The 12,658-nt window shown below is 40.1% G+C and overlaps 1 protein-coding gene across 2 annotated transcripts in view; it reads left to right on the top strand.

The window, feature by feature from the left end:
- Positions 1-12,658, top strand: part of SND1 (staphylococcal nuclease and tudor domain containing 1) — a 419,010-nt gene that overhangs the window by 257,403 nt on the left and 148,949 nt on the right. The gene's annotated exons all lie outside the window — the stretch shown is intronic.

Raw genomic sequence — 12,658 nt, 5'->3', positions numbered from 1 at the left:
CCTATGTCTTGACGTTTGGTGGGTGTGTTCCAGTTCTGAATTTCAGCACCTCTGAAGAAATGTTTGATCAGGTGACTTGTCCAGAGGTTAGAGCACTATTAGAGACAGCATTTCTTAAAATTTGTTACTTCTTTCAGTAAAACATCTTATTTCCAAAATAATCTGTAGACTTGGTGTGTCACTGCCGTGAATTCTGTTTTCAGGAAGTTTTCTGCCACAAATTTGTCTAGTTCCCTTCTGATTCCTTGTTTAACTGACTTCATACAGGGGGACGCCTACAAATGAGCTCTGAGAAACAGGGTCCTAGCTTTTATTTAAATGTCCTGAGCTATAATTTTTGTGTCTTTCTTCCTTTGTTCAAAGAAAGGAGAAAAGAAATTGAGGGAGTCCAGGAGCATTTTTTCCAAAGAAAAAAATGTCATCTCTTTCCAGAGAGAGTTGCCTCTAGCACAGATTCTGCTCTCGCTGGTTCATGCTCTTCAATTCTCTTTTCTGTTCTCTGGGTGCATGTGGGGAGTGTTCTATGAGTCTATTTCATGGGTCCAAATTGGCTGTGAATGAGCCCATTGCAGACTTGGCTAAATGAATGCTTCAGGTATTTTGGAGGCAGTTGATAACATTCCCGATTCCCAGGTTCAGGTGTGAGATCAGGTTGTCTGATCTGTCCTGTGACTGCCGAGTGATGTGATGAAACTTGAAATATTTCTGCCCAGCCACGGCTTCACTCTCCACCATCATAACACTGCGTAGCCCTAGATTGAACTCATTTTGTCCTGTGGCTATTGCTTATGTAAACATCTCAAAGTAAGTCATTTTACTAACACAGGCATTCTGCTTACTCAAGTTGTAAGGCATTATTTAGCATGCTTCCAACATATTCCCTAAGGAATATGTTGTACACAATTTTGTACGCTACTTGCAGTGTTGACGTCCAGATAAATATTCTCGAATCAGACCTCCGGGTGGCTTTGGAATTACCTAGTAATTTTGTGCCTCAGTTCCTCATGAAAGGGTGTTCTCAGGAAGAAATGATAGAATTCGTAAGACAAGATTAGATTCGGGAGGGTTTGAATTTGGAGGAAGACCTGTGTTCTCTTGTAGGACATTATTGCAACACGCCTGGCTACTTCACCCACCATAGAGAATATTTTCATATTCAGTCTAGTCCACTGTTTCCAGTTCTCAGTCCACTGACTCCGACTCCCTTATGGATGTGCTGTTTCTGAGTAGCTGTCTCAGCTCTCCTGACCATGCCCTCCTCCTCCTTCAGGCCCTTTCTCTTCTTCCTGGCAATTTTCCCTTTTGATCCTCACTGCCTTCTCATCATGCCTTCAGCATTTACACAATCACTTATTACCATGATTTTGTACTTGTTGATATATTGATTGGTAACCCGTCTCAGTTGACATATGTGCAGTGGTTTTCCTGAATAGTTGATAAACTCCTGAGAAAATGGGATCTTTTTTGTATCTCTTCACAGAGCCTGATTTAGATTTGATCTGCCAGGAGATGAGCTAAACAGTATGAAATTGTGTTTGAACAAATGTGACCCTAGATCGTAGATGTACCGTTAACTGTGCTGGTTAGTAACTAGAAGTGGGTAGACTAGTAGAAGGATACAACAGGAGGGATGCCTGTTTTCTAGCATATGGCGGCAGTACGGAGTACATGATTAGTAGCATGAGCCCCAGTATCAGATCAGCCAAGTTCAAGTCCTGGCTCGATTGCTTATTAATTTGTCACCTTGAGGTTATTTAACATCTCTGTGCCATGGTTTTCTCATCTGTAACATGAAGGTAATAATGGCCCTTATTACCTCATTAGGTTGTGGTGTACTTGAATGAGTTAATACATCCAAAGTATTTAGAACAGTTGACATGGTTCATATGGTGGTGGTGGTGGTTATTAAATGGCTGAGTGTCCTGCCTAGCCTACAGAAAGTCCTCTAAAATGATCCATCATCCTCATCAGTAGTATTTGTATTGCAAACTTTTTATCCAAGTCCCCGAATCATACTCCTTCTCTCCTGAGTTCTTTTACTGCCCCATTATCTCTCCTTGACATTTAACGTATGCTATCTGGCTTGTGTTTTAGATGCATTTGTCATGTTGAGTCATGAATGAATGATCAAACAATTAGTATTTATCAAAAGCTTATTATATTCCAGGCACAGTGCTGGGTGTTGAGGATATAACATTAAACAGTACAGGTGTAGTCCTTCTAGGTCATACACAATTCGGTCTCTAATTACAGTTGTGATAGAAGTATAGAGACCTGTGAGAATGTATCTTCACAGCCTACCCCTTCTCCCATGTGCTCAGAGACCATCTTTTAAGTGATTTTAAAATGAGGCCTAAAGGAGGAGTTAGTTGGAGGTCTTGTTCAATTGATAGGCTAGATCCTTAGAATCTCACATTTAGAACCTCAGTACAATATCCATATGCAAATACATCATATCAAAGTTGTAAAGTCACTGGTTGGAGGCAGGGTTAAATCTGTAGTTTTCCTTAGGAAGAATTAGAATTCCCAAATATATGCCAAAAGACGACAATTCTAACAACTTTAAAGTTATTTTTCTTTAAGGGTAGTTTCTTTATTGTTTAGCCTATCATTGCACATTTTTCATGTATGTGTGGAATTCTGGGTACTTTTTATTAAATCTGTTTCTGAGCCCAACTGTGGCGCTCTTTCCATCGTGCTGCTGGCTTTACTAGGAACACATTTTTCTTATTCTTGCATCATGCTAATGTGTGATTTTTGTTTGTATTTCTACCTAATGTCGATACTCCTTTTTGGCTCTGAACCATAATTATCTAAGTTAAACTTTTATTCCTTAGGAAAAGAGCTACTTAGTTTGCTGTCTTCAGTGCCATAAAGCTCTGTGCTTTAGATGATGTTTTTGAAGGAATCACGGAGCACGCTTCACATGCAATTTTAGGTCGGGATGTTTTCCAAATCAGTGTCCAGACTTCATTACAGTGTCCATAATATTTATTTGTCTCAAAATATGTGGAACAATTATGAAGAACGAATTCACTCAAGAGAATGTTGACTCTTGGCTCAAAAAAAAAAAAAAAATACTGGAGAGAGTTATCTGACCTGAATAATTTGCAAGTTTATCTGGGCAAAACTGAATCAGCCCTGAATATTAATGTATTTTCTTCTTTTAAAAACAAAAACTTGGGGACTTCCCTGGTGGCGCAGTGGATAAGACTCTGCGCTCCCAATGCAGGGGATCCAGGTTCAGTCCCTGGTCAGGGAACTAGATCCCACATGCATGCCGCAACTAAGGAGCCCACCTGCCACAGCTAAGGCCCGGCACAACCAAATAAATAAATAAAATAAAAACAAAAACGTACACAGTTCTTAGCACAAGTTTTCTGTCAAAATTTTTGTTTTTAAATGCATTGAATATCAATAAGCCAAAGGAAGAAAATCATCTCTACTAGTACTACCAGAAATTTTTCAATAAGAATACATCTGTTCACCAAAATGTAGGGTTGTTTTCTTTTTTCATTTTCTCTCCTCCCCACTATCTTTTTTAAGTGATTTCCAGAACAGAGACTTTCTTTTATTCTTAACGGTACAGTCAGTGCCTAGAACAGTGACACGTAATAGGTGCTTAATTCCTTTTTCCACATGAATATTCCTCTTTTACCTCACTTTTAATGTCTACCTAGTATTGTGTCTTATGTATTGTTGGATATTTAGTTTATTTGGAATATTTTTTCCTTTCTCTCTCTCTCTCTCTCTCTCTCTCACACACACACACACACACACACAAACATTGGTTCCTTAGCTAAATCATAGTCTGTAGTTATTTTCTTAGAACAATTTCATAAAGTAGAAACTTAGACCAAAGGATAGCATGACATGTTTTAGCATGATCATTATTTACCTATAAATCTTTATTGAGTAAAATGATTAGATTTTAGTTTTATGCGTTTGTTATTCTTAAACACTGACCACCTTTTGTCTTAATTAATAATTTCTACCATACTGGATATCCTTTTTCTCTGTTTCAAAAAGTTGAACTTAACCTTGCAAATTTTATAATTATTTTCATTAGCACTTTAAAAATGTAAATATTAACTCCTTCAAAATGCTTTTTACTTAATTTATTGGACCTAAATTGGCATGTTAGCAAGCAAAGCTGAATGCTCACAGTACTTTTAGGGGATGCTGAAATTATTTTAATCATGTAACCTTTATTTAACATTTATTTTCATTTTTTATATTATGTCATAGATTGCTTGGTTTTTTGTGTTTTTTCCTCCTCCATCCTTTTCTGAAGTTGTGTGTTCTTGTCTCAGTTGGGGCAGAGTTTAGCATGGCATCAATTTCCTTGCCTCTGAGTTCTTGATTTGCCCATGAAATGAAAACTTGTGCTTTGTCAGACTATCGTTTAAATTCTTTACTCTGCACGTATTATTTTAATTATATCTTTCAAGCCATTTTGTGGTTCTGTAATAAATGCTCACCTCTTGCATATAGAGACTTTAGAAGTGATAAAAATCGATCTAAAATTTTTAAAGAAAAAATTGTACTGTATGTTACTTTTTTTTTTTTTTTTTTTTTTTTTGGTACGCGGGCCTCTCAACACTGTGGCCTCTCCCGTTGCGGAGCACAGGCTCCGGACGCGCAGGCTTAGCGGCCATGGCTCACGGGCCCAGCCATTCCGCAGCATGTGGGATCTTCCCGGACCGGGGCACGAACCCGTGTCCCCTGCATCGGCAGATGGACTCTCAACCGCTGCGCCACCAGGGAAGCCCCAAACCTGTATGTTACTTTTTAATCATAGCCTTGTAATTGATAATCCAGAGTTACAGATGCTGGTTGAGTGCTTTGTTCCATATTCTCACTGTCACATACAGGTATAAGCTATGTTTTAGACAATTCTCACATCCTTCTTCTGGTAACGTACGAGATGTTTATTGTGGTATTCCTATAATAATTTATTATCCTATTTTCTTAGAAAAGTAACAGCAGACTTGTTAAAAAGTTAAATGGCCTTTTTTTCACATCCCCATTGATTGTGTTTATCTTTACCAATTTAAAATAGTAATGCTATCTTTAACTATTTTCTTATCAATGTAATTGTCTGTGATATAAATTGGTTTTTCTACAATTCGGATAAATTACATGTTTTTTGAGAAATAATTAACCTGAAAATAATTGGAAGGTATGCCTTCCAGTGCGTTAAGCTCCCTTTTAAACTTTTTTTTGGTTATAAATTGGTAATTTTAGACCACTGTCTCTTATGTCCATATTCTTGAGCAGTTATAATTAAGTTTCATAGTAAAATGTTTTCTTCATATAACTAAAGCAGCCAGTGGTATCAGAAATATAGTGTATTGCTATGCTCGTAGATAATGAAAAGAATTTATGTGTTGATTCAATGTTCTCATGAATAGGATAGTCTTTCGCCCGAATAAAATCTACAAAATCTACAAAAGCAATCCTGTATTTACTTAACTGACCCAAGATGAGACATTTTCTCCATGAAAATATAGTGGGGGTTTTTTTGTTGTTTTTTTTTTTGTTTTTTTTAAGGAAAAGGTTGTAAGGAGGAAGGTTTTTATGGTGGAAGGCATGGATTCAGGAAATACAACCTAGGAAAGGATGTGAAGGGAATTTCCAGGGTCGGCCCAGGACATCTGCTGTGTAGCAGGCCCCACGGGTTACCATTTATGCAGAGGTCAATAGGCAGATGGGAGCGCTCCAGGGAGGGCTGTAATTTAAAAAGTCATGATTTTAGAAACGCTGAATATCAGTTTAACCAAGAATTGTAATAGTAATCTGTTGGAGAGCTAGAGTCTGTAGAAATGGGAATAGGGGCAGTTTGGGATGAAATAGTAGATGGGAAGAAGGTGGAGTTTATTTGTGAACACCACAAATCATGAGCCATAACTTTGAGACAGTTGAGTGGAATAGCAGACCTGAGGAGGGATGTGGCTTGGCCCTGCCTTGGTCATCCACGCTAAAGAAAGAGGATTGAAGAAAGGAAGAGAGCATACTGGTAAAAGTTGATACCTTATCCTAAGTAGATACAGATTTACATCTGCTCTCTTTATCTGAGACACAGATATACCACCGTCTGCACTTTCTATACTAAACTTATAAGTAGACTTTTTTTTTCTTGTCTTAGAGAATAAACGAAGGGCATTGTATTTCCTGTTGGTGATAAAATGCAGATTTTTCCCGCTCAGAGGCTGTAACTGCATTTCTAAAGGTTAAATTGAATAGTTCTCACAGCATAATTTCAGCTGGTTAAATTTGGGAAACTGAAAGTCATTTGATAAAAGAATAATCTCTGAGCCTGTACAGAATTTTCATTTGATTGGGAATTTGGTATTATTTTATTCACATTAATCCGGATCACAGAATGATTTTATTTCAAGGTAGAAAAGAAATGTCAATAGGCATATGTACTTAGTAGTACTCTTTTCATTATTTGATGAGAATATTTCCTCTGTATAGCCAACTGAGGGATGACATCGTGCTTTCTCTTAGCCATTGCCTAAGAATTGATACTTTCTTATGGTGCTTTTGGGAAATGGCTAAGATTTTTTTTCTACGCTCTTCTAACCCCTTGCTTTCTCATCCAAACTATTTTCTGCTTAAAATTTTTTTTTTTCTTGCGGTATGCGGGCCTCTCACTGCTGTGGTCTCTCCCGTTGCGGAGCACAGGCTCCAGACGCGCAGGCTCAGTGGCCGTGGCTCATGGGCCCAGCCACTCCGTGGCATGCAGGATCCTCCCAGACCGGGGCACGAACCCGTGTCCCCTGCATTGGCAGGCGGACTCTCAACCACTGCACCACCAGGGAAGCCCTTCTTGTTTATTTTTAAATTTAGGTGTAACTTATGGAGTTTAGATAAACAGGTATACACAAAGCCATCACCAAAGTCAAGAAAAGAGGCTTTCATCATCCCCCAGAATGCTTCCGTCCCCTCTGGAGTCAACCCCCAACTCTTCCCCTGATCTATGGCAACCACTGATCTGCTTTCTGTCCTTACAGTTTAACTTTTGTAAGACTGTCGTAGAAATGGAGTCGTGTATTTGAGATCTATCCACGTTGTTGCCTACTTCCTCTTTATTGTAGAGTAGTAGTCTGTCATGTGAGTGGACTACAGTTTGTTTATCCAGAGCCCTGTTGAGGGAGATTTCAGTTATGTCCAGCTTGGAGTGATGACAGATGAAGTCCAGGCCATATTCTGGGGATCCTCTAATCTCTGTAACAGGATTTGCCTTGCTCTTAGTTGGACTGCCACGATTGTTGGGATGCTGCTTTGCATGTTTTCATTCTAAACACATGACTGTGCTTCTCTTCTTAACATTTGCCAAGTCCTGCTTTCTTTTCTCAGTATTGTACCTCATGGAACAGAGATAGATGGTGGGCAAGACCAACCAAATAAAAATACTCATAGACACCTGTCTTTTGCAGGGCTCTAGAGGTCAGGCGCATCCTCAACGTTTCAAGTCTGATGGCGGAGGCATTTTCCCCTCCATGTTGGGGACACAAAGGACATGGTCAACAGCTTTCTTCTTACAGTGTGGGAGGCACACCACACTGGCTCCCTCTGCCCTTTGGTCTCTGCTTTTTTAGGCTGCCCTCCCTTAATAATTGGTAAAGAAGTAGAAGCAGGGAAGAAAACTGAAGGTCATGTTCTCTGAGTGTTCTCCCGATTAGAATGCAGCCTCCCAAGTTTAGGGCTGTCTTCCAACCTAGGACTCCTGCAAATGTCCTCTTGCTTCATGCTCCCAGGAGTGGAGCCCGGAGCCTGAAACATGATTTCTCCTACTTTCTGACGTGTTGGAGCCTGAGTGAGGTGCTGTGCCAGCTAACTAAACACTGTGAGAAACTAAACCATAGACGACACTTGATGAAAGATTATTGATGGCCAGCTTCAGCACCTGTTTTTTCTCATGGTTTGTTTCTTTATAATTTTTTTTTCCCAGAGTGATTTTCTCTAGGGTTCTCTCTTGTGTTCACTTCATTCCTGTTAAACTTGCACCTCACTGATGTTTACACCCTCTACCAGTCCCGTTTACAGACACTTCACCACGAAACATTGATAACCAGCCAGGGAAGGGGAGCTTCAAATGTTTAAGTGCTTCGTGGTAATGTTGGAGCTGGGCCTATTCCCAAGTATCTCCTCTCAGGGCCCCATTTATGTCAAGAGATTATCTTGCTATGCAGCTCGTTCCTCAAAGAGAATCATAAACTCATTGTGTGAATTGGAATATCACATGGGGCCAGTAGAGCCCTGTGGTTGGGAAGGGGGAACAGTGTGCGGTGATGGATGACTTTTTTGCCTTTCTGGTCAGGGATGTAGTTGTGATTTGTCTTCCACATAGTTGCAGAGGTAATTCACCTGGTCTGGAGAGCCCTGACAGGATAGATACCTATGATGATGAATTACCACAATACAGCTTAAAATAACAGAGTGTGTTTGCTTCAGTATCCTTAGCCGTAAGTTCTGATTTCCATGTTCTCTTTTTCTCTCTGCATCTGTCCTCTTGTACACATAGACTTTGCTGCTTCAATATTAAGATTGGTTGGACCCAAACAGCATTGTGCTCTGGAGTCCTTGAGCCTCAGGTCAGTCCCATAGATACAGGATTGTCAGCTCTTTTAGGGGAGAAATGCTCCTGGTTTGCTGGAGTGGGCAGTTCAGGCCGCAACTATACCTGCAGGAAGCTTCATCACGTTTGATGGGCCTCTTTCGAGTTCAGTTTCTCAAGTGCTTGTGGAGTTGAATACCCCCATGGTACCATTATAAGCTCTGCATGTATTTGGTTTTAGTTCTTTTTCCTATGATGTTAATCAAAGAGTGATTGTGATGATGGGAACTAATTAGTGAGCTTCATTATTAACAGTTCCCATTTGAGACTTGCACATGATAATCCTGAGTGGTTAATTGTTAACTAATAAGTTTACTGATTCCCATTTCCCTGTGCTGTTCTGTGTGCCATGAGGTTTGCCTCTCACCAGTCCTAACCACGTTAATGCCTACTGTATGGCTATTTTCAATGGAAAAATCATAGAATTCACTTTGCTAACATCTAGTGTAAACGGACAGCCGAAATCCCAGTTCCAGAATTCAGAGAACTTTGATTTATGTAAGTTCTGCTCTTCAAGGATGCAGGGGACCTAGCTGTGTAAGTAGTGTTCTTGTGGACCTCTGTCCTGTGCCTGCCATATAAGGATTCTGCTTTCCTTGTTCTCTTTCCCACCCCATTCCCATTCACAACTTTCCCACTCTCCCAAACTTGGTAATTCATTGTATTCAGTTATTTCAAACATGTGTGTTTGCTTAGACAGGAGGGTACTTTGTAGAGGTAAGTTGTAGTCTCACTGCTGTAGGGATTTTTTTTTTATAGGCATTGACACATGCACCCACATTTACAAGAAATTTAGCCTGACCATCCAGAAGTGAGGGCAGAGTAGGAGTGTATGATTAAGGTGTCTTTATAACCTTTTCCACTCCCTAAGGATCATCCTGCTTTTCTTCAGCGTCCTTCAAAACCCTGCTCCTGTAAGTTTGAAGTATAGATATTCACATTCTTTGAAATGAAGTCACCCCAGGCATGTTTGTTACATCATTACTTTCTCAATTTCAAGGTGCATTGAGGAGGCAGAAACATTCCTTAAAGAGATGCCATCCACAATAGCAGGTTAAATAAATGTAGCTAATACAACCTTAAATTAGCTTTTCTAGGAATACAGGAAAACACTCACGTTTGGTTTGTTTTGGAGCACAGGTAATGTGAAAAGTGCCAGTGCAACAAAGAACACTTATCTGCTCAGCACTGCAGTTACTTCTTGATTATTTACACCAGTGGAGGGGAATGTTAGTACAGAAAACAAAACTATAGCTAATTAATCTACATGGATTCTCAAAGCCTTGAGACTGTGTAACTCAACTATGACAACTATGGCAAATAGATTCCCAGACCTCATGTAAACCAGCCACAGCACAGACAACCTGAGGATGAGGGACTTTGCAACTAGACTTCTAAGCAGAAACATTTGATATTTAATAGTCTTACCTTGAAGTGAGCATCCTAAGTCTCAATGTTGTTACCTCTTTAAATTTGAGGCCTTTAATCTTTATTTTTAAAAATATGTTTGGAGTTACAAAGAAATCTGTCACTTCACTAAGTCTTAGAAGGTCCTGCTTTGCATTATTGGAAGAAAAATTTAAATGTCGTGTTAATGACATGCTTTGAACTTGATCACTTGGCTGCCCTTGAGATCCACCTGGCATCTTCAACCCCTCAGTAGGGCCTACACTGGACTCTCTTATACTGGTTCTCACAGTCATGCTTTCTCTTATTTACCTATAGCTGTAACCTTAGAAATGAGTATTGGAATCTAGCACGTTGCTATACTTTCACAGGCTCTTTGGAAGGCAGGTCATTTAGCCATAGCATTTAGTCCATTTTCTAATAATCAAAATGCCTTAAAAAAAAAAATTCCATAGCTAAATTAGCAGAGAATGACTTACAGCTACATCACCTGAGGGAACTTGTCAATCTGCCTTGCCAGTCTTTTCTTTTGAGCCACTGAAACAAATATTAAAGGTTTCAAGAGTTTTTGGATTGAAAAGGAATTTGCCAAGCAAAGGAACAGCTTGAGATGACAAGGAAAGACAGACACCATTGCCTGCCTGTGACTGAGATTTGAAAGAGTTGATATCTTTTGGTGATTACATTCAATTTAATTGGCTTTATAAGAATTTTTCATTTCTAAAACTCTACCACCTTGGACAAGATTTCCATCTTTTCCTTTAACAGGTGGTCCACGGGCATATCGCCTGCTCCAGGCCTTTGGAGCATTTGCCTCAAGAGGATGGAGAGCTCCATGTCTTATCCTACAGTTTTGCCTCTGGAAAGAGACATGGCCAATTGTGGTGGGCTTTTAAAATTTGCTTTCATGCCTTCGATTGTCACAGTTGGCTTTCACTTCTAATCTTTGTCATAATCGATGGCATGTCATATTCTCTTTGCTGTCCTCCTGTGTATTTCTGGAATAGGACTAAGTTGTAGGTTGAGACTTAGGAGGAGTGAGGAACATCCATTGGTTTATTTTTGTCTGTCTGTCTCTCTATGTGTCTTACATAGCTAATAGTAGGGCCCCTTCGTTTCTCCTTGATTCTCTGAGTAAGTATGTCTCTTGATAAACTAAGTAATCATTTAGCAAAATAGGAGATCCGGGTGTCACAGGTTTTTTTTGTTCGTTTGTTTGGGGGTTTTTAAATGAAAATTAAAGGTTAGATGAATCTCCAAAGGTGTACCTGTGCATGTGCTGTTTTATTCCTGTAAGCATCTTTTTCTCAGGTAAATACGTCCAGGAGACAGTGATGAGCAAATGTCTATTTCTGAAAAATATAGATTACTGCAGTCTTGAGGGAAGGCCTTTTCTTTAGAGACCTTAAGTTGCCTAATGATTTGTGATAGTCAATTTGATAATTGTTGACTTATTGGCTCAGCTCAGGAATCATGTCCCAGATTTATTCTAGTATGGCAAGAGCATTTTAATCAGGTAGTAGTGCCTTCTTTCCCATGGAGCATTTGTCTTGCTTGGCTGTTCTGGACTTCAGCCAACTGCTAGAAAGGCATTTTCCCACTGTGTGTGGATAGTAGAATGCGTATTTGTTTAAGTGTTCATTGGGGGAGTTTCCAACCCACTAAAGCTCATTGTTACCTTACCTTTTACCAATGTGCCCTTAGAAACACTGAGAATTGTTGACTGCCTCTCCTTTTCTCTGGGAATCTGTTTGAAGGGAAGGATGAATCTCATTACTATAAATATTGTTTTCATCCCAGCCTACCTCACTGCTTCTGAATTAGAGGAGCCCCTTTGGCTGCTGTGAAGATGCTCAAATACTTGATGGCTTGTTAAATTTTCATTGTCTCATGTGCATGAATTTAGGTGCAATAGCTCTGCCGCTCAGAGTTAGGAAGGAAGAGCTTGGCGAGTGCGGACGGCTTATGTCATCCGAGTCAGGAAAGTGTGCAGAGCTTGCTGTCCTCAGAGGGAGTTTGCCAGTGGGCTGGCTGCGCTGAAAACCTCCTGAATTCATCCAGTGACTAGTCCCCCAGCACGTGCCGTGTGATACTTCGATGCTTGCTTACTCTGTCATCTGTTTAATTAGCTTGAGAGACTGAAAGGACTTGATGGCTCTTAGCTCCTCCAAAGCTAAGAGCTCTGAGGTTCAGAAGGTTCACGATTTAGCACTCTTGAGGGTGGAATGCATGCAGTTTGTGTTGATGTGTGAAAAAAGTTTAAAAAGCCCTGTGCAGTTTCATGTGTTTTTATTGTTTCTGTAATTCTTTGCGCTGACATGATGCAGTATTTACTGGTCCCTGTGGTTCACATCCTGCAGTTGCAGATTTCCCAGGCTGGGAACAGGAGCAGTGTGCCCCAGGTCCTGGCTTATCCTTCAAAAGCGTGGGGAGCAGGGCTTGCGGTATCGGTGCCCAAAGAAGGCTGCGCTCTCCTCCTTGTTAGGAAAACATAGCCTATTAAAGTTTGAAGACGAACTGTTTTGGGTTTCCTGGGAAAGGGCTTTAGGGGCTGTATCAGGATCCGGGTGTCACAGGGTTTTTTTGTTCGTTTGTTTGGGGGTTTTTAAATGAAAATTAAAGGTT

The sequence above is a fragment of the Aethalodelphis obliquidens genome, unplaced genomic scaffold (assembly GCF_003676395.1).
Source record: "Aethalodelphis obliquidens isolate GAN/ISIS:26980383/991018 unplaced genomic scaffold, ASM367639v1 scaffold5, whole genome shotgun sequence".
Classification (NCBI taxonomy): Eukaryota; Metazoa; Chordata; class Mammalia; order Artiodactyla; family Delphinidae; genus Aethalodelphis; species Aethalodelphis obliquidens.
The sequence above is the reverse complement of the archived record's forward strand: the minus strand, read 5'-3'. Positions and strand labels throughout refer to the sequence as shown.